The 24031-nt window shown below is 46.0% G+C and overlaps 2 long non-coding RNA genes across 2 annotated transcripts; both read right to left on the reverse strand.

The window, feature by feature from the left end:
• LOC135809791 (uncharacterized) lies at positions 1 to 10274 on the reverse strand. Its single transcript, XR_010552241.1, has 4 exons — positions 10049 to 10274; positions 6510 to 6639; positions 5372 to 5561; positions 1 to 71 (listed from the first exon to the last, which is right to left on the reverse strand). It is a non-coding gene; the product is annotated as an uncharacterized LOC135809791 (long non-coding RNA).
• Positions 10275 to 14422: 4148 nt separating this feature from the next.
• Positions 14423 to 23960, reverse strand: LOC135809790 (uncharacterized). The gene is made up of 4 exons (XR_010552240.1): positions 23446 to 23960; positions 21074 to 21197; positions 16021 to 16210; positions 14423 to 14904 (listed from the first exon to the last, which is right to left on the reverse strand). It is a non-coding gene; the product is annotated as an uncharacterized LOC135809790 (long non-coding RNA).
• Between the last annotated feature and the right edge of the window lie 71 nt (positions 23961 to 24031).

Here is a 24031-nt window from a genome sequence, read left to right on the forward strand (position 1 = left end):
GTGTGTCGCTTCAAGACAACACCAAGTCAGTTGTCCATGTCCTGGGAGCATATCGAACCACTCAGGATGAACTGCAGTGTACGGAGCACAGGTAGAAAACGATCAGTGGCATATGCTGAATGCAGGTAATACAGCTGTAGTGTCACTTCAATGTGTTTTATTCACGTTCACGTGGCCAAAGGCATTACAGAGATAACTCCGTGGGCAAATATACCACACCATGATTAGTTCGCAGGCATACTTGTGGCCCAGATCACCCATAGCCCTTGCCGGATAATGCTCGAAAAACTGGTTTATTCTGCTTGAAAAGCATTGAAATTGGCAGAACCATACACACAAGGCATATGGCAGGCACCTTCTTTCATTCTTTACCCACATAGTGTGATACCACACTGAACCGGCATGCATGAAACATACCAGAAAAAGTACCAAATGTTGCCAATTTTTCTGCCATGCAGCAAGGGCTCTAATCACTCGTGACCCACATGAGCAACTTTTTATACATTTTTATTTTTAAACCCACATTATTTGCAAGCTCCTCCTTGGCATTCGTCTTGTTCAGCACTCTCGGTAGGCTGATCTAGTGCTGCTATGTTATGCATTCATGATTGCTCACTAATTTTCGTAGTTTGAGCACTCTAGAGCGACGAGCTATATTAATTTCTGTGTTGCCACCTTTTCCCCATGGCCGGTATTTCGGCTGACTTAACCCTTTTACGGTCTCACATTTGAAAATCGATCACCGGTGATCGATTTTTTCAAACTATCGTAACTCAGTCAATGTTTGAGCAAATTTGAACATCTAAATATCTGGGTTGAAGAGAAAGCTCCAGGCTATCCGTAGGAACAATCGCCGAAGCGATAGAGTGAACAGCTGCGATGCTGCGAAGCTCGCGATCTGCGTCACGGCTCATTTGCGATTTGAGTGGGCGAGCTGGGTCTTGAGGACGGGTTTTTCCCTTTGCAGCTAGCTGTCGCCATAGAGACACGGATTCAAATGAGAGTATGTGTTATACGCATCCCATATTATTAAGGGGTCGTCCGCAATTATCGAAAGTTTTTTCCAATCCGTAGTAGCTTCGAAAGTGGGTGGGTGGGTCAAGGCCAGTTACGGATTGAAAAACTTCCGAAATGACACGTGCGCGTGCCACGTGTACATCTACGTGTAGCCCCTGTTTTCCACGCGCGGCTGCGCGCGAACTGTCCACTACAAATATTTTTGTAGTTCTGGCAGTTTCTGCGCCCCGGCGCGCGCTTCCTTGGCTGCTCCTGGGCCGGGGATCATAAAGTATTAGTTCGGCGCATTCGACGGCGAGTCGACACTTTCTATTTTTGAGTTTCACTGTCTCCTTCGTCCAGAGTACCGTCTTCCATGCACTCCTTTGAAGGCCTTCCGTCTAGCGCTGGCGCTGACGACTGTTATTGACTATGTCCAGACAGGCGACGTTGTTTGGAAAGGCGGTGAAGAAGCAACCCTTTTTCAAAACCGCTGGTGACTCTGATTGTGTGTCCATCAATAATATTTTATTACGGACTGGGGGAGGGGGGTGGGTGGGTGGGTGAGGAAAAATTTGAAGCTACTACGGATTGGAAAACACTTTCGATAATTGCGGACGACCCCTAAGGCCACGGTAAAAAATATCTTTGATTCTCAAGTACGCGCGCATCGATTTTTGGTGGCGCACCGACGATTTTTTTTATTTCTATGCATGCATATGCGTGCATGAAAACGGTCAATGCGAAAGGCATGAATCCGGGAGTAGTAAAATACCGGTATTTTTCTACTCCCTGGCCTGAATAATAAAATAAATTATAAATTAATTATGAACCTGTGACGTACACGTACACATGTGTGACCCTATCTTTGGAAATAAAAAAATTGTGGGAATTAAAATAAAAAATCGCTCGCTCGCACCGATTTTCACAGGCTCATGACCTGAGAATCAACTTTATTTTTTACCATGGCCTAAGATTGATATTTATTTTTTCCTAGATCGTGGGGACACGATTTTTGTTCCCCGCGGGGGGAGGTAATGTTATACGCATCCCATATTTGGATCTTGACCCCGGCATGATTCATACACACTCCATTACCCCCTACCCCTGCACGCAGTAATTCATACACACTCCATTACCCCCTACCCCTGCATGCAGTAATTCGTACACATTCCATTACCCCCTACCCCTACCCCTGCATGCAGTAATTCGTACACATTCCATTACCCCCTACCCCTGCATGCTGTATAGTCTGTTTCAAAAAGATTTACAATCAGGTTTGGGTCTTAAAAAGTATGAAGATAAGGGAAATTTGGACAACAAAGTACATAGAATGGCTTGTTAGGACACGGCAAATTCTTCTGTGAAGGTTTCGGAACAATTGGACCCACCGTTAAGGAGTTAGAATTTCGGCCAGGTTTCCGGCCTTTTCCCATGGTTTATAATTTGCCCAGGAAGCCAGTATCGATTTGTTATCAAAACCCACGATTTATTCCTTCCTTTTTGGCCTTGTGGTTATGAATGCTGTCTGCTGACCATGAAGTTGTGAGTTCAAATCCCAACCTATCCTCAAGTCATACTTTTTTTTTCATTGTTTTGGTGATCAAGCTGGTACAAGACAAAGAAGATGGCTGCACCAAACGACTTGTTGTTGGAGCTCGCGCTTCCTGCCGAACTGACTGACACTTCACTGGCTCATGCCATGTGAACACACCCACAACACTGCAATGGGGTGAGTGAATTATAAATATAATGGAAGTCATCCGTGATCGCGCTGTAGCTTTTTGAGATTTATTTTAGTATTTCAAGATCGCCAATTTATTTGAATTTAGCAGTCAACGCCGTCTTCCATCAGCTTTCACAAGCGTCTGCTTTTCTCAAAATGTCGAAGTCACACGGATAGCTTTGCCAAGTCATGGCCTTGGGAATGAGTCCGTGTCGATATCGTTTTCGTCACACGGTGAGTAAATTGCATCGTAGCTCAAAGAAACTATTTTGGTCACAAAATGAATTGGGACCCATGCAGCTCGTCAACATTTACAACACTTTCGTTTCGACATGTCCTCTCTGACTCCATTATCGATACGAGGAAGAACTCGTTTGTTGTAAACCAGACGTACATGACTGTATCAACGTGAGTGAGTTGTCATTTTTCCTGCTTTCGCGCGGAATATTTCTTCGAGTTCACAGTGAGTTTTTCCAGGTAGCGCTCGAGTGCTCATACGGTAAGACGCCAAACTCCGCGGGCGATCGCCAGGATTGTAAATCTTTTTGAAACGGACTGTAGTTCATACGCACTCCATTACCCCCTACCCCTAGCCCTGCATGCAGTAGTTCGTACACACTTCATAGCCATATTTGACCCATTACCCCCTACCCCTAGCCTTGCATGCAGTAGTTCGTACGTACACACTTATAACCATATTTGACCCATTTCCCCGCCTGCCCTCTTCGTTCACACCCTTATTCTGAGACCTCCAGCTGAGTGTTCGTCCTCGCTGTCGCAGTTTCCCTCAGTCAATTTTTTAAAGTAATCTCCAGCCGAGTGTTCGTCCTCGCTGTCGTAGTACCCTCTGTCACTCTTTTTGTTTACAAGTATTAATCTCCAGCCGAGTGTTCGTCCTCGCTGTCGAGTTTGACCTGTGGATGTTGGTGTGTCTGCTGTGGTGTCCGGTGTTGCGTGTTTGTTTTTCTCTCTGTTGGTTTCGGTTGCGCGTGATGTGCAGGACCATCACCCTGCAACTCCAACGACCCCCTCCTTCACCGCCTCATCCGCACCGACATCACCGCCGACATCACCACCAGCAACACCACCAACATCACCCCCGACAACACCACCAACATCACCCCCGACATCACCACCAACCAAACCTTCAACAACACCTTCAGCAACAAATCCAACATCAACTGCAACCACAACACCCTTCCCAGCACACAACACCACCACGCCCACTAATGCCACCGGAGGATGCTCGACGGACGATTGAGCGACGCCGCAATACACGCCAGACCCGCCGTCGTCGAACCCCCGCCTTCATCGCCAGGTCTCGGCGACGGGCCGCAGCTCGCCTCCAACAGCGGGCCCGACCCCGGGCGATTCCTCCCCCACCGACCACACCTCCACCACCACCGCCACCGTCGAACCCGTCGGGCCGGTTCGACCGTTTCAGCCAGGACCCAGAACTGGTTTCGGAGGCCGACTGGTCCGATGCAGAGTAGGATCCACTGTAGAGTAGTATATTAATTTTAGAATAATTAATTGCACATGTGGGTATCTGCGGAATGAGTGCATGTTTGACTTGTATGTGCGTAGTGGTGTACGTGTACGTATATGTGTGCTTGTTACAATGCATGCCTAATTCTTAGTATTATCAATTTTTTTTCCTAGATCGTGGGGACATGATTTTTGTTCCCCACGGGGGGAGGTAATGTTATACGCATCCCATATTTGGATCTCGAACCCACGACCCTGAGATTAAGAGATTAAGATTAAGATTAATAACATATGGACTCGCAGCACTCCTCACAAAAAATGTGAGCTCGATGTGAGCAAGGAGAGGGAAATGGCTGTTGAATCTTGTTTCTCGTCGTGAATCAAGCACTGGGGCGATGTCGCTGCGCTGCAGCGCTGGATCCACGGCACGCTTGGTGTCGAATTGTAGCTCGGCGTGTTGCTCGTGTCCAGAGCTTTCCAGAGAGGCCAAGATCACGAAAATCAGCGAAGGGAAACTGAAGTTATGGATGAATCAAGGTACGAAATTGTTGAATTCTGTAAATAGCCTCATTTTGACGGGATTCTGAGACCGTTAAAGGGTTAAAGCTTAAAAAATTGTTGCTCTTCAAAGCAAGGAATGAGAATGATAATGTTTGTACAAGAAAGTTTCTATTCTCCGTATTGTACAAACACTCTCTCTGACTTTTGTTGCTATCATGCCGAAAGAAGAAAGCTGCAAAAAGTCTTCGTCCAAAGAGGTCAACACAAGGCTGTGTTGCAAAGATGGTGGTGAGCATCTTTGGGAAGCGGCTGTAATGTTGTTCTCCAGCTGCGAATACATAATATCCAACTTCTATTACATACACATGTACAGTGCACTGCAACACCTCGGGAGAATGAAGTTGAAGGCACCACTGCAGCTGTACTGAGGGTTGATTAATAGCCACTAGCCATGCATCGACTAGGCGCCAGGCGCGAACTGATGGTGATGGTGGCGGCGGTGAGAAGGAGAGCTCTGTTCCAGAATAACTTTGCAGCCTAGAGAGCGTGTATGGGCAGGCGTGTGTTTACCGCCATATTGTCAGGTGTGTGTGTGTGTGTTACCATCATATTAATCAACTTCAGCATCTGCTTTGGCTAATTGACATCAGAAGTACGTACCGCGCAACCAGAATCTCATGCTGTTCCAGTGAGCAAGGGTTGGTGCGAATTTGTTGGCGTCTCGCTGAGGAGCGACTTTCCCTTCTGTCTCCACTTGTACACCGGACAAGAGGGACAGCAGAGACACAGTACAACACTGGCAGCACTGATGATGCCCAGCAAGCCAGAAACGGCGATGACGGCAATTTTCCTGCACGGACAGAAACATAACCACAGTCAACTCCTGATATAATGAAGACCATTGTGCAGGAGATTTAGTATGTGTATAGCTGAAGTTTGTTATAACAGAAATGCACTCACACTATACAAGCAGCAAGTCATGACTGGCAAGTGGCCCACGACAGTATGAGTGCACTTGGTTTACACGCGGCCCTACACTGCCTGGGAGCGGTTTTTCCAGCCGTGCTGCTACCCACAGTCAACTGGGAACTTGTGGCCAGGCACAAGGGGTACATGGATGCAGCTAATGGGGTCGTTTTCGGCACTTATGCCAGTGGTCATGGTGGTTGTGAGACTTATCTACTCACCCCCACTGTTAGGCGCTGCATCTGCCGCTAGGATTTGTCGGGTGTTAGCGGCCGTCGTGAGTTCCCTTCGGGACCGGACACGATAATTTACTTACTTACTACACGATTTGGTTCATTATAAACAAAAAACTGTTAGCTATATAAGGGTCACGTTTGTATGCGTTCAAACTGGGATATGCACATTGTTCTTGTGCTCACTGAGTCAGTGTTGTGTGGAAAAGCCAGCTTGGGACTTTGTTGCTCTTTTGACTACTGCCCTCTGACACAGTCTGTCTCTCTCACTCTCTCTCTCACTCTCTCTCACTCTCTCTCACGCTCTCTCTCTCTCTCTCTCTCTCTCTCTCTCTCTCTATCTCTCTCTCTCTCTCTCTCTCTCTCTCTCTCTCTCTCTCTCTATCTCTCTCTCTCTCTATCTCTCTCTATCTCTCTCTCTCTCTCTCTCTCTCTCTATCTCTCACTCACTCTCTCTCTCTCTCTCACTCTCTCTCTCTCTCTCTCTCTCTCTCTCTCTCTCTCTCCCTCTCTCTCTCTCTCTCTGTGTCACAGCTCTAAGGTAACTTTTGTTAGGTATGCATGATGACAAACTGAGCTTTTGCAAGAGTCTGACCTACCATGCAGAGAATCGAGGATCACAGCACCGCCAATAACCGAAGTGATCTGGGCCGCAGCAAGCAGTCTCATCTTCAAAGCCTTTCTGTGGACACACCTTCCCGTATGGGCCACATGGTATGCCAGCGGAAACTGCAGTACACATTGACATCAAACCAAAGTAAAGAGCACTTGGTCAAGTGCACAGGGTCAAGTTTGTTTTTGACTACAGATGCTTGATGTAGTGTAGGGTGTGTGTAGCGGAAAATCAGTATGAAGAGACATTCTCCATGATGAGTGCCATCATCCAGACTCGGGATTAGAGCCAGAGACTTTGCAATACTGACCAGCTGGGTCATGATGCAGCCATCACACAGCACCACTCACACATCCTTTGCAACCATGAAGTTGCAGTACTGACCAATGAAATCCCACCCGCAATGGTCGTGCGCCCTACTTCAACCAGCCATCGGTGGCCTGAAGCTGTACAAAAAATTGCCCGGCGGCTTTACCCAGGACATTCATTCCTTAGATGCAAACTACAGCCAGGGGAGCTCTGATAAGGGAGACGTACCCTCGTGGGGAGCAAGAAAGTGTAGAGTGGAAATCGCCTAGTACGCACCCTGATACGTACACTTGTTGGATACGGACATTGGACCTAGTTCGGGCCACACGTGTCTCCACCCATATGCATTATTGAAGCATATTTGGATATTAAGCACCTTGGATATTAAGTACACTTTCCTGCAGCCCATCATGGAGGTACATCTTATCAGAGTTCTACTGTACTTAGTATCAGAGGTACTTATTATCCAAGGTACTTATTATCCAAGGTACTTATTATCCAAGGTACAGTAAAATCTGGTGTGAGGCCTTCTTCAGACTAGGTACAAAACAGCCTATAAGTCACATTTACATAGAAGTTTACAAGACAACAACAAGAATCTGGCAGGAAGCCTAAAAAGCTGCCCAATCCTTTCAGGCAGGGTGCGAACCCTTGTACAAGGCAACTTTCCTGCATTTATCGTACTTTCACCAACCATCGTACAAATGTACAAACTTTGTACGACTGCCGGCTGCTTTCACACATCCCAGGTCCATTGCGGAATAGCGTGGGGTCAAAGGTTGCCTGTATACTGCATGTAAAATGTGTAGTCTGAATGCGGGCTTGGAAAAATGTTGCCTTTTAGGTTTTATGTGATTTTGTACTGGATGTTCTATGTACGTAGTCTGCAGAGGGCCTAAGCGACCTCTGGGTTTAGCGACCACCTGCTCTTAACGACCGTTTTTCCATGCACCGACAGTTCTACACAGACACTCTGGGACCTGGTGCTAAAGACCACCTGGCTTTAACGACCCCTTTTGCTTGCACCGTGGGGTGGCCGCTTAAACCAGGTTTTTACTGTACTTACACTCATTCCAAACATACAGCAAAACCTATAATGGCGACCACTCGGATATGGTGACCACTCGGATATGGTGACCACTCGGATATGGTGACCACTCGACCATGGCGACCACTTTTCCTTCTCACGGACGCATTCACATTCAAAACAGCTCGGATAAGGCGACCACTCGCTCAACGTGACCGACGACCGCCCACCCGCGACCGCGTTGCACCGTGCCACATGCAGTACAATCCAAATGTACGCATTATTGCACTGTGCACCATGCATAAACATCATAGAAGCAGGATTATAAGAGAATGCAAGGAGGAGAGTCTGTCTGATATGGAGCAAAGTGCTGATGTGACTGTTAGAGTGGCTCAATGTGTTAAAGACCGACCGTGTCCTGAACACGAACTTGCGATTGTGTGCTTTACATGCATATTTGATGAATTTAGCCTCATTATCAGTGGCAAAAAATCCCTTTTCCAGCTTCATCACTTTGGATAGAACTAATGACTAGCTAGGGGCATGTTTGATTGGTAAGGATCGGGATCGGGATCCAGATCTCAGATCCGTCCGATCCTTTAGAGTCAACTGAACACTTTATTTTGGACCTTGACTGTTGCCATGTTGACGGAGTAATAAAATGGCGCTCACAAGTCACCCAAAAGGGTGAAAGTCGTACTCATCACGCGTGCGTCGTACAAAAGTCAACAAGCTTTATCTCGATCCACGCGTGCATACCACACTGTGTACAAAAGTGATTTTACCTGCCATATACCTGTCCCTCCAGAAACTTGCGGAGACATTTCGGAAATATCGCGGAAAAAGTTGCGAGGTAAAATGCCACAAATTGCGGGCAATATTGCGGATTTTGTCAAATATTGCGGGATTATTGTGGTAAATTGCGGAAATTGCGGCCGATTTTGGTACTTGTACTGTAGTGGTGTACGATGTACGGGTCGTACAGCATAAATCATGCATGACAAAACAGAACGTACGTGTGCTGCGCTGACTGTGTTCAACTGCAAGACAGCTTTCCTCCATCCTCGGACAACACTCGACGCGAGCCTTATTTTGTGACTTGTCAGCCGCTGATTTGACCAGAAACTTCTCCATTCTGGTGTCGATCTCGCAAGTAAACTACTGATGAGCTTGAAGAACTAAACAACTTCGAAGAAAGACCCGAATATCGCGGTTGCTTTTCGAAATATCGCGGTGCTTTTCAAGTATCAAGGACAGTTTTCTACAATAACGCGGATGATTTTTCAAATATCGCGGATATCACGGACTTTTGTTCAAATCGCGGAAAACAACGCGGCCGCGGAATCGCAAGTTCCTGGAGGGACAGCATATACGCACAAAGGTCACATTTGGATCCGTTGAATCCGGTCAACCCTGCTCCCCGAGGTGGGTTGACCGGGTCCAAATCCGAAGGATCCGGATCCGAATTCGACCAATCGAAAGGGTGCGAGTCCAGTGGATCCGGTGGATCGGGATCCCGATCCTAGCAATCGAACACGCCCTAGACAGGCCCGGCGGAACCGGTCCGGTTGGTCAGGCCATGGCTGGTCGAACCTTTTGGCTACCGAAGTGTTTGCTGCTGAGGAGGTCATGCATATACCAGGTATCCCCTCCATATCATACACAAACTGTATGAAAGTCATGTGACTACCCTCCATATCATACACAAACTGTATGAAAGTCATGTGTATACCCTCCATATCATACACAAACTGTATGAAAGTCATGTGACTACCCTCCATATCATACACAAACTGTATGAAAGTCATGTGTATACCCTCCATATCATACACAAACTGTATGAAAGTCATGTGTATACCCTCCATATCATACACAAACTGTATAAAAGGCTAGGGTATGGCCGGACCAATCAAAAACTGCTTCCACCGGTCCTGCGGCTAGATCTTTGTCCGAAAAAGTTTTCATATGAAATGTCTTCAGGGCTCATTTCTCATTGGAAGTAGCAGTATACTAAACACGGCCCTGCACATTCAACACCCAACCAAGTCTATGGGATTCTACAAGATTCTACGGGATTCTACGGGATTTCGTGCAACGTGCATAGGGCTTATAAAAATCAATACCTCCTGCCGCCCCTGCATGCAGAGCACTGATGCAAGATAACAAGTCCTTTAAAATGCAGAACTTACCAGAGAACGTGCAAAGGGAAAGTACGACGACAGCCAACACTGGAAGAAATCCGGAAGCCATGGCGAGGCTGCTTGAGAATTCGGGCAAGATGGGTGGGGCCAACAAGGCTTTTCAACACAAGGTTCAAAGGGTAGGAGATATCGTTTAGGAAATTTTCTACAAACATCGATCAATGGAAGGCAAAGAGACGAAAAAGAAACGGCAAGAAAACCAGAACAAGAAGACTACAAAAGGAACATTACAAGATGTCCAGAAATGGATCATAGAGAAATTTTAGTGCCAGATTATCGTACCACGCAGTACGGTGCGGTACAACACTACGCGGGATCACGTACGTTCACAAAACACCTCCAGCTATATATACACGGTTTTGAGATACTTGATGCCAAAAGAAAACAAAAAGGTCAAGAGTACAAATCTGACATGGCCTTTAAGTGCTCCTGGCTACAGCTCCAAGCCGCCATAAGAGAGAGGGAAACACAAGACGAGAGCGTTTGATCGCGTCCAGCATCAACAATTACTCGTTGCGCTCCATGGCGTGTTCATGCAAGCGCCCTGCGTTGGTTTGCGTCGTGCCTCGCCGGGAGATCTCAGCGTGTCGTCACGCAAGCCAGCCAGTCTTCAAGTCTTGCAGTGTCTCGAGGAGTTCCCCAGGGAAGTATTTTAGGCCCTACCCTTTTTAATGTCTACCTGAGGGACCTTCCCCGGCAGATAAATACCGACAAAACCGTTGTCATGCAAATCCATCCCAAACGTGCCACCCGGGAGTCAGCAACAACAACAAAGGCAACAATTGTAATGTTCATCGCTCCCAACTTCCCAAGCGCTCGCCGGTCTGTCCCGCGCCCACTATCTGTATCGATGGTAAAGTACTGACAGAAGCGTCCAGTGCTCGCTGTCTGGGGGTTGTAATTGACAACAAGCTCTCGTTCACACCTCATTGTGATAAGCTTGTTGCCAAGGTGTCACGCAAATTTGGTGCTCTACGGCGTTCTTTTCGTCAACTGTCCCCGTGCGCTTGTCGCCTTTATGTGCTATGCGTAATTCAATCTGATCTAGAATTTGCATTTCAATCTTTCTTACCCTGCTTATCTGCAAAAGACCGTGAGCGCCTATTTGCTGTTCACCGTCGTGCGATCCGAGCTGCCTGTGGTGCACATTACTGTGCTGACGTGGACCCCCTTTACCACTCTCTTAAGCTATGTCCTCTGGACCACCGTTTCTTACAGTTGTTCATTAAATTTATCTTTCAGTGTAAAGTAGCTCACCCGGTTGCCAGTTTAGATTCTCTATTTTGTAGGCACAGTACACCTGCTTACACCACTCGCGGCTTTGATCTTCTGCAAATAATCTTTCGTTATGCCGATATAAGACTGCATGCGGGTATCGCTCATTGTCTAGTAGGATTGCTTTACTTAGGAATGCTCTGCCCTTTGAAATGAAGTCTTGCAATACGTCTTCTGCATTTAACGCCCATCTTGCCTGCCTTCTTAATGACGGGCCACAATGTACCCGGTTAAAACAGCTCCTTTTTGAAAATGTTTTCAATGAGTGATGTGTCGCTTTGTTTTGCTCTAATTGGTGCTTTTCTCCAATGTCATGCAGTCGTATTTGTTCAGCTTTTATTTCTTGTGTACTTGCATACTGGTATTAGTTTAGTCCCACAACCTGCGATAAAATGATCAGCTGTAGCACCTACTCCACTTTTATGTTTTATGTATCTATGTCATTCGGATCTTCCCAAGTTATACATTGTACTGTTGAGATACCGAATTCAAATAAATCAATACCAATACCAATACCAACTGCAAATCACCTTGTCAAATGTTACGCTAGGGGAAGTGGAAAGCACCAGATGCCTAGGAGTCATTGTTGACAATAAGCTGTCCTTTGACCAACACATAAACAATGTCGTCCGGAAAGCCTCACGGAAGATCGGTGTACTGCGCCGATCTTTCCGCCAGATGAACCTGTTTGCCCGCCGTACTTTCGTTGTCGGTGTTATCCAGCCTGATCTAGAATATGCTCTCCCTGTATGCCTTTCGTTTATATCCGCTAAAAATAGAAACAAGCTAGCCTCACTCCACCCCAAGCTAATATCACGCCACTTCTTCACCACCTCAATGTTTCCTCTTTCCAATATCGATCAGTATTTTTGTTCCTTGTATTCATTTTCCACTGTTACTGTATTAAACCGGCTGTTTGCTTGCAGTCCCTCTTTCCCATCTGTACGTCTACCCGAACTACTCGCGGCTCAACAACTCATAACATGAGTATCAAGATCTATGGCTGGCTTTCTGTCCTTTTCAAGACATGTATACGGAAGTGCTGCGCCCATTATTAGCGCCCACACATCCACAGCAGAAGGATAAAGATATGTTGGATAGGCTGTGCGAACGAGTTGGTCATAGCAAATTTGGGACGCTAAAAAGATCAAAGAGCGTCAGTTGCTCTCTGCCAGTCAAGGCGCAGCAGGTAGTCTACTTAGGCTCCGGCGGATTATGCTCGCGAAATCATGGAATTATGCATGCTTTCATGGATTCTCGCATTATGCTCGCAAATCCTTTGGCACACGGGGCCGCCGGGATACATATTCACTTTGTTGTACTTATGTACGTATGGAGCCTCAAAGTTCGGAAAATTGTGCTGTTTTCGTGCTTGCAAGTGGCCATAAGTACAACAAAATGTTACATGAGTATCCCCATACTGTACCAAGGTGTCCCTGTATTTTTTTTTTTTTTTTTTTTTTACTATTGACACAGCCCTCCTGGAATACAGGTGGAGAACAAAAGGAAACGAGGAAAAGGACAAAACATAGGGGATGTAGGGACGACGTGCTGATGTGCTGGGAGCAACTCAACCGACCAGAGGTCTCGGCGTCAGCGTTGCAACTAGGCATCGAAAAATGTGTGTTTGGGTGGGGGGGGGGGGGGCTGCACAAGAACAACTGCAAACAAACAAAAGCTAGAGGATACCACAAATAATAACTTGGTGCGAAATAATGAGAAGAAAATAATGACGCCCAAAAGCGCTAAATACGAAATTAAGAAAAAGGAAAATAATAAACCACATAGCGCTAAAGCTGCACCAAATAATAATTTAAATTATAACTAAACCGGGTGGAAAACCAAGAAATCATAACAAACAAGACAAACTAAATAATAAATTAATGATAAAAAATTAAATAATAAAAGGTAAATGAAGCCCAATATCATCAGCATAGCCGAACCAAGGAACATGACCCGTGCCACATGTATGCTAGAAATCAACATGGAAAAGAGAAAACATTACTTCTTCTCAGTATTCATTAGTTGACATCTTTTCAAAAGATGTTTTCATTGTCAAAATAAATAGTTTGAGTTACCTTTGAAAAATATCATGTTCAACTGTCTTCGTGATCGCCATACTCGTCCAACCGATGTCACCCTCACCCCGCGAATAATGAGCTCATCTCTCCCGTAGCTCCACCTCTCCTTCCATCATGACTGAACATCAACTATACCTCTTCAAGGGTTTTAAAAATTATTAGAGTACTATCCATAGCTTGCATGCAGTGCACAGTCATGGCTGCTAAAATCCAGAGGTCATGACTTCGTAACATGCATAATGTACATGCACGTGGAGTTTTGCGAACTACCCGCCACTATCTCGTCCGCCCCAGGAATCCAGGGCCAGGATACCTAATAAAGGCTGATTCACTTGTATCTTCTGCTACATGTACTGTAGCAACGTGAGAAAGAACTTTGCCGAAGACGAGTTTGAGCGTACAATAATGTATTGCCATGATTTCTACCCTGCTTTCCATTGAAAACTCTATCTGCATGACCTCCGAACCCATTACCATGCAGACCACCAGCACTGATCAGGTGCATTGTACACAATTGTGTAGCCTACATACTAGAACTGTGGTACACTTGTGTGGTTATGCTCCTTCCTACGAAAGGATACCAAATTATGCTCCAAATTCTCAACCACCAAATTATGCCAATAGGGCTTGAAAGTGCTACGTCACAGCATAGCAACAATTTCAAAAATTCAAAAACTGGATCCACTTGGATCCAGTTTTTGCATGGATTTAAGCACATTTCAAGCCGTCTTACCCCCAGCATGGTGATGTAGCCAGTGAAACTGTCTGATTTGACTACTAAGGGGCGGGGTTGGCGAAATAAAAGTCACACCTGCATGCGACATGAGTGGGTTGCTATGCACCCACATACTTAGGCAATAGCAAAGTCACACCTTAGTGGATCCAAAAATAGAAATCTGGTGTCAACTTACTACTCCCTGGCCGTTTTGACGTCATCACTTTCAAGCCCTATAATTATGCCGGCATAGTCCGCCGCCCGCCGGTGTCTATTGCACAGCAAGAAACATGATGGCACATAAAACATGTTTGAAAGTCATTGGGAAAGTGTACTTCTAGCCTCTTCTGTGAACATACACCAGTAAGACTACATGTATAATTATGTGTAAGTAAGTGGCTGCGTTGGAGTATGCGGACAATTAGAAAAGTTTGCCAGACTCAGAGGCACATGAAAGTCAATTTTAATAAAAATTTATTATCTTGCTCCAGTAGCTGCCATGGCACAGTCCCGGCTAATGGTATAGCAATGCAGAACAGAAATACAAGGCATTGAGGCAGTATATAAAACTACTTCTATATGAGTCCCGAAAATCCAATGGGCCATGCGAGAAAACTGGGAAGTCATATTTGTCTCAACATTGTTCTTTAGTCAAGTCAGTCAAGAAATCCAAGCCTGCGGGCTAGTGCCATCAAGTCGGAAGTGTGTCGCTTCAAGACAACACCAAGTCAGTTGTCCATGTCCTGGGAGCATATCGAACCACTCAGGATGAACTGCAGTGTATAGAGCACAGGTAGAAAACGATCAGTGGCATAATATGCTGAATGCACTGGTAATACAGCCGCATTGTTACTTTAATGTGTTTTAACCACGTTCACGTAGTCAAAGGTATTACAGAGATGACTCGATGGTCAAATATTACCACTGCGGCTATGATTATTTCGCAGGTATACTTGTGGCCCAGATCACCCATAGCCCTTGACGGATATTGCTCGAAAATAGGCAGATTCCGCTCGAAAAGCATTGAAATTGGCAGAATAATACATACCTTATGGCAGGCACTTCCTTGAATTCTGCTCCATTTTTTTATCCACATACCAAACATGCATGAAACATACCGGAAAAAGTACCAAATTCTGCCAGTTTTTCTGCCGTCATTATCCGCCATGGGCTAATCACCCCTGACTCACACAAGCAACTTTTTTAAATCTATTTTCTCTCTCAAATGTCTTCAGGAAGTGCATGTTGCTGCAGGTTGTGGCCTTCACTACTTCACCTGGCTATTTAGCCCATATAGTTTGTAATTGTAATTTTATTTTCATTGCTATCGGGTTCGGCCTCATTTTCTCTGTGCTGCGCTGAGGAGTTCACAAAGAACGAAACAGCATGCTGTCCACAGATTGAGTGGTTTGTAAATTAGTAACTTTCACAGACCTAAATTCAACTGTGCTAACGAACTATCAATCGCCCGCAGAAAAATTCCAGCAGGTTTTCGTGTTTTCTCAATATCATGTGTGTAACCGTAGTTATTAGAACAAGTGAATGTCTGCAAATGGAGTCGCAAGCACTCACTCTTTATAAAATATGCTCACACCTTGCACAATCATAGCTCTTCAAAGCAAGGAATGATAGAGTTCCTGTAGAAATACGTTTCCATTCCCCGTTTTGTACTTGAGTTCAAACTCTCTATCTCTCTCTGATGCTATCATGTCAGAGAAGCACAGCTGCAGAAGGGTTTCCTCTACTTCTAAAAGCAGTGAATATTAGTGAAACTAGTGGTGAGTATCTTTGGGAAATGGCCAGCTGCGAATCAGTAATAATCCAATTTCTATTACATACACTGCGGCATCTGCTTTGGCTAATTTCACATCAGACATCTATGTACGTACCGTGTCACTAGAAGCTCACGTAGTAGCAGTGCGCAAAGATTGGTACGACTTTGTTGGCGTCACACTGAGGAGTGCCTTTCCCTTCTCTCTCCTCTTGTACACCGGACAAGAGGGGCAGCAGAAACACAGTATGACACCACCAGCGCCGATGATGCCAAGCAAGCCCGAGCTGGCGATGAGGGCAATTTTTCTGCAGGGACACGGAAACGTACGCAGGTGCACGTGCATGGGCACATGGTATTGATCTTTCCGTTAGAACTTGTCCTCCGGAAAGTGAGACGGTAGTTATGCCATTTCCGTTTGGCGAAGTGAAATCAAAGTCTATGGTAAAAACATTGTTAGGCGGAAGATCCCCGTACAGAGTGCAGGATCTGCACATAGGTGCCATTCACAAGAATCCTAACCCAATTGTGCTTGAAGTGACTTAGTTGTGGGACATTGAATAGTACGTATTTTGGTTCCACTGCATTTGGCTCCAAATCTCACATGCATATCATGCTCTATGAATTTCCTGGTGGCAGTAGTTTTCAAGAGTTTCCACGGGAACGGAGACAGTTTAAAAAAAGTTTCTAAACCTTTACAGTTTGAAACTCGGATGTTGAGCCAATAATACCATACTCGCACGATTAGAGCCCTCTCTTGAATAGTGCCCTATCTCGAATAGTGCCCCAGTCTCTATGAGCAATTGAACAAAGTAAAGCCCTCTCTTGAATAGCACCCCCCCCCCCCCCTCCCCAGGCTTGTAACCAAGTATATGTGCAAGTTAGGTGTTCTTTTGCTGATGTACTTGTCCATGTCATTGCACTGGTGATTCCAGGATCAAAATCGCAGTTCTTGTTGCCGTTTCTGTTGAGTCGTGGTAGTTTACAGGAACTTTTAAAAGGCTCTGTATTTCTTTGCGTTCTTTGTTTTTATGCTGGATGGCGTAAATGGACCAGCATTGAAAAAATAGTGCCCTCTCTTGAATAGTGCCCTCTCTTGAATAATGCCCTCTCTTGAATAGTGCCCTCTCTTGAATAATGCCCTCTCTTGAATAATGCCCTCTCTTGAATAGTGCCCTCTCTTGAATAATGCCCTCTCTTGAATAATGCCCTCTCTTGAATAATGCCCTCTCTTGAATAGTGCCCTCTCTTGAATAATGCCCTCTCTTGATTAATGCCCTCTCTTGAATAATGCCCTCTCTTGAATAGCGCCCTCTCTTGAATAATGCCCTCTCTTGAATAGTGCCCTCTCTTGAATAATGCCCTCTCTTGAATAGTGCCCTCTCTTGAATAATGCCCTCTCTTGAATAGTACCCCATCTGTGATGGACATTGAAAAAAGAAAGTACCCCAGGGGCACTAATCACACGAGTACTGTAAATGTAAAAAGGAATTGACACATGGATAAAAGTTGAGAGTAACTGTCCACTACATGTACTGTATTCTTGGCTCAACATCCGAGTTTCAAATTGCACACCTGATGAGCCGTGACGAACCGTATGGCACAACGTACCGTATTTCTCCAATTATAACTCGCACTCGATTATAAGTCGCACCCCCATTTAAGCAATATTGTTTTGATATATTCACTTCAGCAGTAAGCCATTCTCGATTGTAAGTCACACCCCCTTTTTCCCTTGAATTTTAGTGTAAAGAAGGTGCGACATATATTCGGGGAAATATGGTACGTTGTGTGAAACTACTTGTTTTGTAGTCAACTAGTCCATTACATTGTCATGCATGAGGAGTACTGTAGGAGTTTGGCGTTCGGTTTTGTACAATTTGTTTTCACAAAGCGTCCCCTTCTTTGCCTATTTTTGATATTTCTGAGCCACCCAAATGGGGTGGAGTGCTGCTTTACTGCTTCGAATCAAGTGTAGTTAAACCGCTTTGTCAAGTATCTTACTGGTCTCGTCATAGTCCAGTAACAGTCAACGTTCTTTGTTCCCGGGGGACTTAAGCTTATACTAATTTTCTTTGCACTTGCCTTCCCCTTTTTGGTCTACCTTTACCGAGAACCTTCCGAGTTGGAAGACTGTTGGTTAGCGCTTCAGGGATGTGTTGGAGCTAGGTGCCAGGCCGTCGAATGGCTCAGTTCTCTGTCAGTTCTGTGGCCAATTGTGGCACTTTCTGACTGTATAATTATTGTATCTGGTGACAGTGGTGGACAGTTACTCTTAACTTGTATCCATATGTCCCTTTCCTTTTTAAACTTTACGGTCACATTCCTTTTACTTCCATTCTTTTTAAAGGGGAAGTCCGATGAAAAAATTAAAATTTAGAGTCCGTAGAGTTTGGGGCGTTGAGTCAGCTGGTGTTGGTCCCATGTGTCTCCGGCAACGCGTTCTTGAGATATTTCCGTTTGAACACTGAGTTGTGTGTGTGTGGGGGGGGGGGGGGGTGGGCTGTGCTATGACGCCATACAGCTGCGACACACCCTCTGCAATGCCACAGCGTGCAGTAATGTCAAAAGGAGTGCGTGAAAGCTATAGCACCAATGTTATTTCAAATGATTTGGCGACCGAAAGTAGGTGGCACAAGCAACCTCGAAGACGTAATTATATGTGAGAGTGAGGATGTAGCCATGGCTGACCTTCATGACTTCTGTCTGGGGCTGAAAGCTCCGGTATTCTGCTGAAGAAATGGCCGTGCGGGCCGGTCAAGAGTGAGCGCTGTTGCTTTTGCGACTGATGAAGAAGCAGCAGCTATTGCAGACGAGGCTGATATAATTATCCGATCTCTGAAGAGCAGAGTCGGCAAAATGGAGAAGAGTGATGCAAGTGCACTAAATAGTGTTCATTACCGACTTGCTTGGACTCCAGTGGCCTGTCACATAGTGATTATTTTGGTGCAAACTTGGCATATTTCAGATGCTGCTCGATTGGCAAACAGTGCAGCCCTCTGAACCACGGGCACGACTCTTCGGTTAAGGGCTCAACACTACGGGATCTGAAAGGTCCAGGACCTGTTCGCTGTTTTATCACTTGTCGCGGTTGTCGACTCATAATTGTAGCATAAATGAGGCTGGACTTCATCGCTATTCCATGCGGAAGACTAAACTTATTTCAATCTCAAAGCACAACCACCGGCTCAGAGAAGTGCACGTTCCTTGACTACATGACTGTAGATATGACTGATAGGAGTGTAGTGCATGACAAGTCCATGTCTTGACTAGTCCCTTGACTCGTGTCTTGTAGATCTACCGCACGACTAACGGTTACGTAGCACGGCAGTGCGGGAGTAGTCCTGTTCCATGTGTGATGAGTTTGTTGACTACAGCGAGCATGCACGCGGAGGCCAGCAGACATAAACAGTCCAACTCGGAAACGGGTAAAAGACGAAATAACCTCAAGACTTGATGAGCTGAAAATCACAGGGTACGTAGTGTTTGTAACATTGAGTGGAATGGTCTTGGTCCGAAGGAGCTGCGACAAATGGTTCCTCAATCGAACGCGTTCCGAATAATGGCCATTTGTACACAACTAGATGGTGTGGCTACCTGGCTGCATCCTGTGACGTCATCACCTGGATCTGGGTGACTGCGCTCTCACATTCACACACGTTCGATTGGGTATATCTGACGAACCATGGACCACAGCCTCCTCGGACAAAGACCATTCGACTCAGCGCCCCAAACTCTACGGACCATGAAATTTATAATATGAAAGTTACTTCCTCCATTAAAAAAAATCTTCGTGACGGATTTTGGAGGGACTGGTTAACGCAAAAACTGCCGTGAAATGAGTCGCGTTCACTTTCTCGGCCTTCCCCGGCATGGCATGAAAGACATACGATGCAAGGCAAGCGACATTTCGCAACAAACGAAGCGGAATCAATGGTTGCACTGTGGCAACATAGGTGATGACATCCATGGCGAGCGAAACTGAAATACCACTTCTCCGAGGACATAATGCGCTGCTTGGCTTCTCTAGCACTGAGTATTAGAGCAATAGAGAGCGATGGAACGGAGCAGCGAGCCCACACAATGACCAAGTGAACAAGCAGCCGCTCTGATTGCACGGCGCAATGAAATGATTCTGAATTCAAGTTCTTGTTCCGCTGCGCAAAGCCCAGATTCGAATGCTGATGACCATGCATTCTTTAGAAATCTGCAGTCTGACGTGAGTTTCATGGCTAAGGAAAGTCGACGGGACTTGCTAGCCACCGCCGTTCAGTGCTGGCAAGAGAGAAAATGGAATCAGTTTGGCTGTGCCTTTACTCCTCGTATCGCGGAGTTCTGGAGAGTGGAGATGAAGCCAGGGAGTCATAAAATATTTTTTTACAACTCCCTGGTGGAAACAAGTAATCACCACCATGGCCGGGGGGGGGGGGGGGGGGGGGCGGGTGACGCAGCTTGAAACCCAACTTGGATGACGGCGGTATCACCAAAGTTCAACAGAGTGTAATCCAGGAAGGCGAGGCAAGGCTGAAAGAGCTGAAAAACGACTCGAGAGAGATGACGACTCGATTGCAGCAGATGACGACAGCGGCGCAGGGTCAAAAAATGAGTCTAGCAAAAGCGACGCAAAGTGAACTCTCTGCTCATTCCGGCTTCAGTTTCTCTGGTAAAGACGCTGTACATAGGTTGAACTACCTCCATCCAGTGATATACAGTCGATACAAACTGTTCTTGGCCTGTTCTAAGCATTTTCATATCCATCAAAATCCATCACGAAGTTTTTGTTAATGAAGTAAGTAATACTAATAGAAAGGTTTCTAGAAAGGTTTCTAATAACTTTCTATTATTTCACTTTAGTTTCATTGGTTCTTTACCCTTTAGCTCCATATTAGTATCAAATGAAACTTGAATGGTCTAAGTCTTGGTCAAGAGGACGGGGTGAGGGGGGGGGGGGGGCATATTGTTCTTGTGCTCAGTGTTCTGTGGACTCTGTTTCCCTTGTGGCAAACGCTCTCTCTCTGTCTCTCTCTCTCTCTCTCTCTCTCTCTCTCTCTCTCTCTCTCTCTCTCTCTCTCTCTCTCTCTCTCTCTCTCTCTCTCTCGGTCACAGCTCTAAGGTGCCTTTTGTTAGGTACGCATGATGACAAACTGAGCTTTTGCAAGACTGTGACCTACCAGGCCGGGAATCGAGGATCACAGCACTGCCAATAGCCGTTGCGATAGCAGCAATCAGTCTCATCCGGAAAGCCTTTCGGTGGACATATCTTCGCGTATTGGCCACATGGTATACTAGCGGATACTGCAGCACACATTGACACCAAACCAAAGTAAAGAGCACTTGGTCAAGTGCATGGGGTCAAGTTTGTTTTTATCTATATATGTTTGATATAGTGCCGGGGAAATGCAGCGAGAAATGTCTGAAGAGAAATCCTCAGGAGTGAAATCCTCGGGACTCAGGATTTGAGCCAGAGACCGTGCAAAGCTGACCAACTCGGTCATGATGTAGCCATTAAACGGGAAAACACACGTCCTTGCAGCCACAAAAACTGCAGTACTGACCAATGAAATCCGACAAATGGCATCCTTGTCTTGTGCCCTACATCAAACTGTTGCGAATTTGTATTACGACCATGATTTACGCATGTCGTTGTATTTGGTTCTTGTCTTGTGGAGTCCAGTGTCTGATGTCATAGTATGGTCTAAGTGTACGCGCGAGTATGGGGTGATGTGTGACGTTTATGGTATGTGGTGCATGCAAGAGTACGCGTTGTCAGAGTGTGAGGATGTGCTTCCGTCTGTGTGAGAGTGACTGTCAAGTGAATGCTGTACATGCACAGTGCTAGTTTGGTCTGGGAATGAGAGTCATATGTGATTCGTCCGTGGTCTGGTTGTCTTGGTCTTGGTCATGTGTTCTGTACGTATTAGTCCCTGATTGGTCGTTTCGATGTGTTCGCCCTTTTCTCTGTTTATAACTGTTGGTTGTTTATTATTTGCAACAATCAGGACTAGCCAACAGATGATTGTACACTGAAGACTTGCTACCACGAAACCTACGCACAACACTAACATTCTCACCGGTACTCTCACGATCACTACAATCGTCGCTCTCCGACTCATTGCTCCCTTCAACGTCCGACTCTGCTTTCACTGTATTGTACCGTGGTCGTCATGTTTATTATTTCTTTGTCTTTTCTCCCCCGTTCTCTCGCCCACCAGTTAGTTATTTACTCCAAGAGGTATTGTTCAAGTAACTGTGTCGTCCTCTTGCCCGCTTGAATGAGTCAGAGAGTGGTTGTGTGGCGAGGAGCGGGGGGAAATTTCACAACAAAACGGCCGTTGATGGCCTGCAGCCAGCTAAATTACCCTGTGAATTCATGGCATTCATTCGTTAGATTCAATACATTGGAACTCTGATAAGAGAGGTGCACCTTCATGGGGGACAAGAAAGTGTACTTGGCATCCCAGGTACTCATTGATAATAACGTTCTTATCCAAACATACTTCAATATGGAGCCACACACCCTAGCCCTGGACAATGTCCATACTTAGCAAGGGTACGTCTTGAAAGGGTACGGACTGCAGAAGTTCCACTGTAAATGCAAATTGGAAAGAAAGTGACATTAGCCTGAAGGGCCGACGGGGGGGGGGTCCCTGATTCCGGGTCTGACCCTGGTACATTACGAGCGATGAGAGTGACACCATTTGAACAATTCTCCGTTTACGGCAGTGCCACAAACGCTGAGATCATTGGATGTGCTGACAGTGCATTTTGTTAAAACGGACAACCTCACTCTTGGTTCGCACTCAGTGACACCTCCATAGCCTTCCTCCCTCAACCCCTCATAAAATATCAGAGTAGCATTTGAACTTGCACAGTCCTGGTTATTCAGCAAGATATGAATACAATGATATTATCAAGAGTAGACTAACAAGAGGGCGCAACTTCGCATCTCTTCTGCACAATCTGCAGATACCCTGGCCCATGGCGGAGTTTTTTTGTTGACGTCACCTTTTTCAGAAAACATGATGTGTGTTGCACAGAGCACACGCATTTTGCCGCAGAGCAGTGTGAGAGCACGTGCGGGGCACCCACCATGTAATGTAAACCCGACCAAGTGCACGAGGCAAAACTTCCCAAGTGACTCACAGCGCGTGCTTCGTACGGTTTGACTCCTGATTTCCAGAAAAGATGACGTCAACAAAAAGTTCCGCCGTGGGCCACACCATCTCGAGTTGCACACTCGTGTTTATCTACTCTTGATATTATTGATAGAGAGGTGAAAGGAAGCTGTCATGCATCCATCTACTTCTGAGATAGTTCACTGATTGATAACATTACTACTCGCAAGTACTGTTTTGGTACTTGTGTCAGCAAGTCTAGGCTAGGCTGGCAGGGATGTTGCTGCCACACACACTGGCCAAAGTAGTTTTTTGATCCCCTGTTCCCCACCCCTTTCACACACAAGCTGAAGACATACAAACATGTAGATGTACTTGACTTAGACCATCAGACATCACTGCAAAGGAATTCCAAACAGTGCACTCACCGCTAACGATACTACTGGCGCACGCAGCAGCAATGAGCAACACTGCAGCTCGATTTGCACGTATCATTGTAATCCGCTCGCTCTCCTCGGCAGATAGATTCTAAAATCACTTCTCTCGCATGTATGGGGAACTCCCGATCGAGGCCTCCACACTTCAACAACTGGCTCTACACACACTCAGTAAGTATGGGTTCTGACCTGGTCTGGCGATATTCGGAATGGGAGTCTCACTGCACGACTCACTCAGGAAGATATCCTGACCCGGAAAGCAAATTGCCAATCAAGGCAAATTTCAACAGCAGCGGCAGGTATCAGCGAGAAAGTAACTTATGTGACAGTGTTACCGGTATAATTATAGTCTTTGAAAACGACAATGAATGAGTCAGGACTCTTCACCGGAGGCCAGGGGATGTTTCCTGCGCTGCTGAAAGAAAACAATTGCGCGTCGTCGGCCCACGGCACGAGTCTCGCAGGTAATCGGGGTGTTGTAACTTGTTGGAGCTGCTGGTGGAATGTTTCGTTCGGTGCCTTAGCCCCGCTAATTGTAGCATGTCGTTTGTCGCTCATACACGTACATGCAATCGTA

The sequence above is a fragment of the Sycon ciliatum genome, chromosome 2 (genome assembly GCF_964019385.1).
Source record: "Sycon ciliatum chromosome 2, ocSycCili1.1, whole genome shotgun sequence".
NCBI lineage: Eukaryota > Metazoa > Porifera > Calcarea > Leucosolenida > Sycettidae > Sycon > Sycon ciliatum.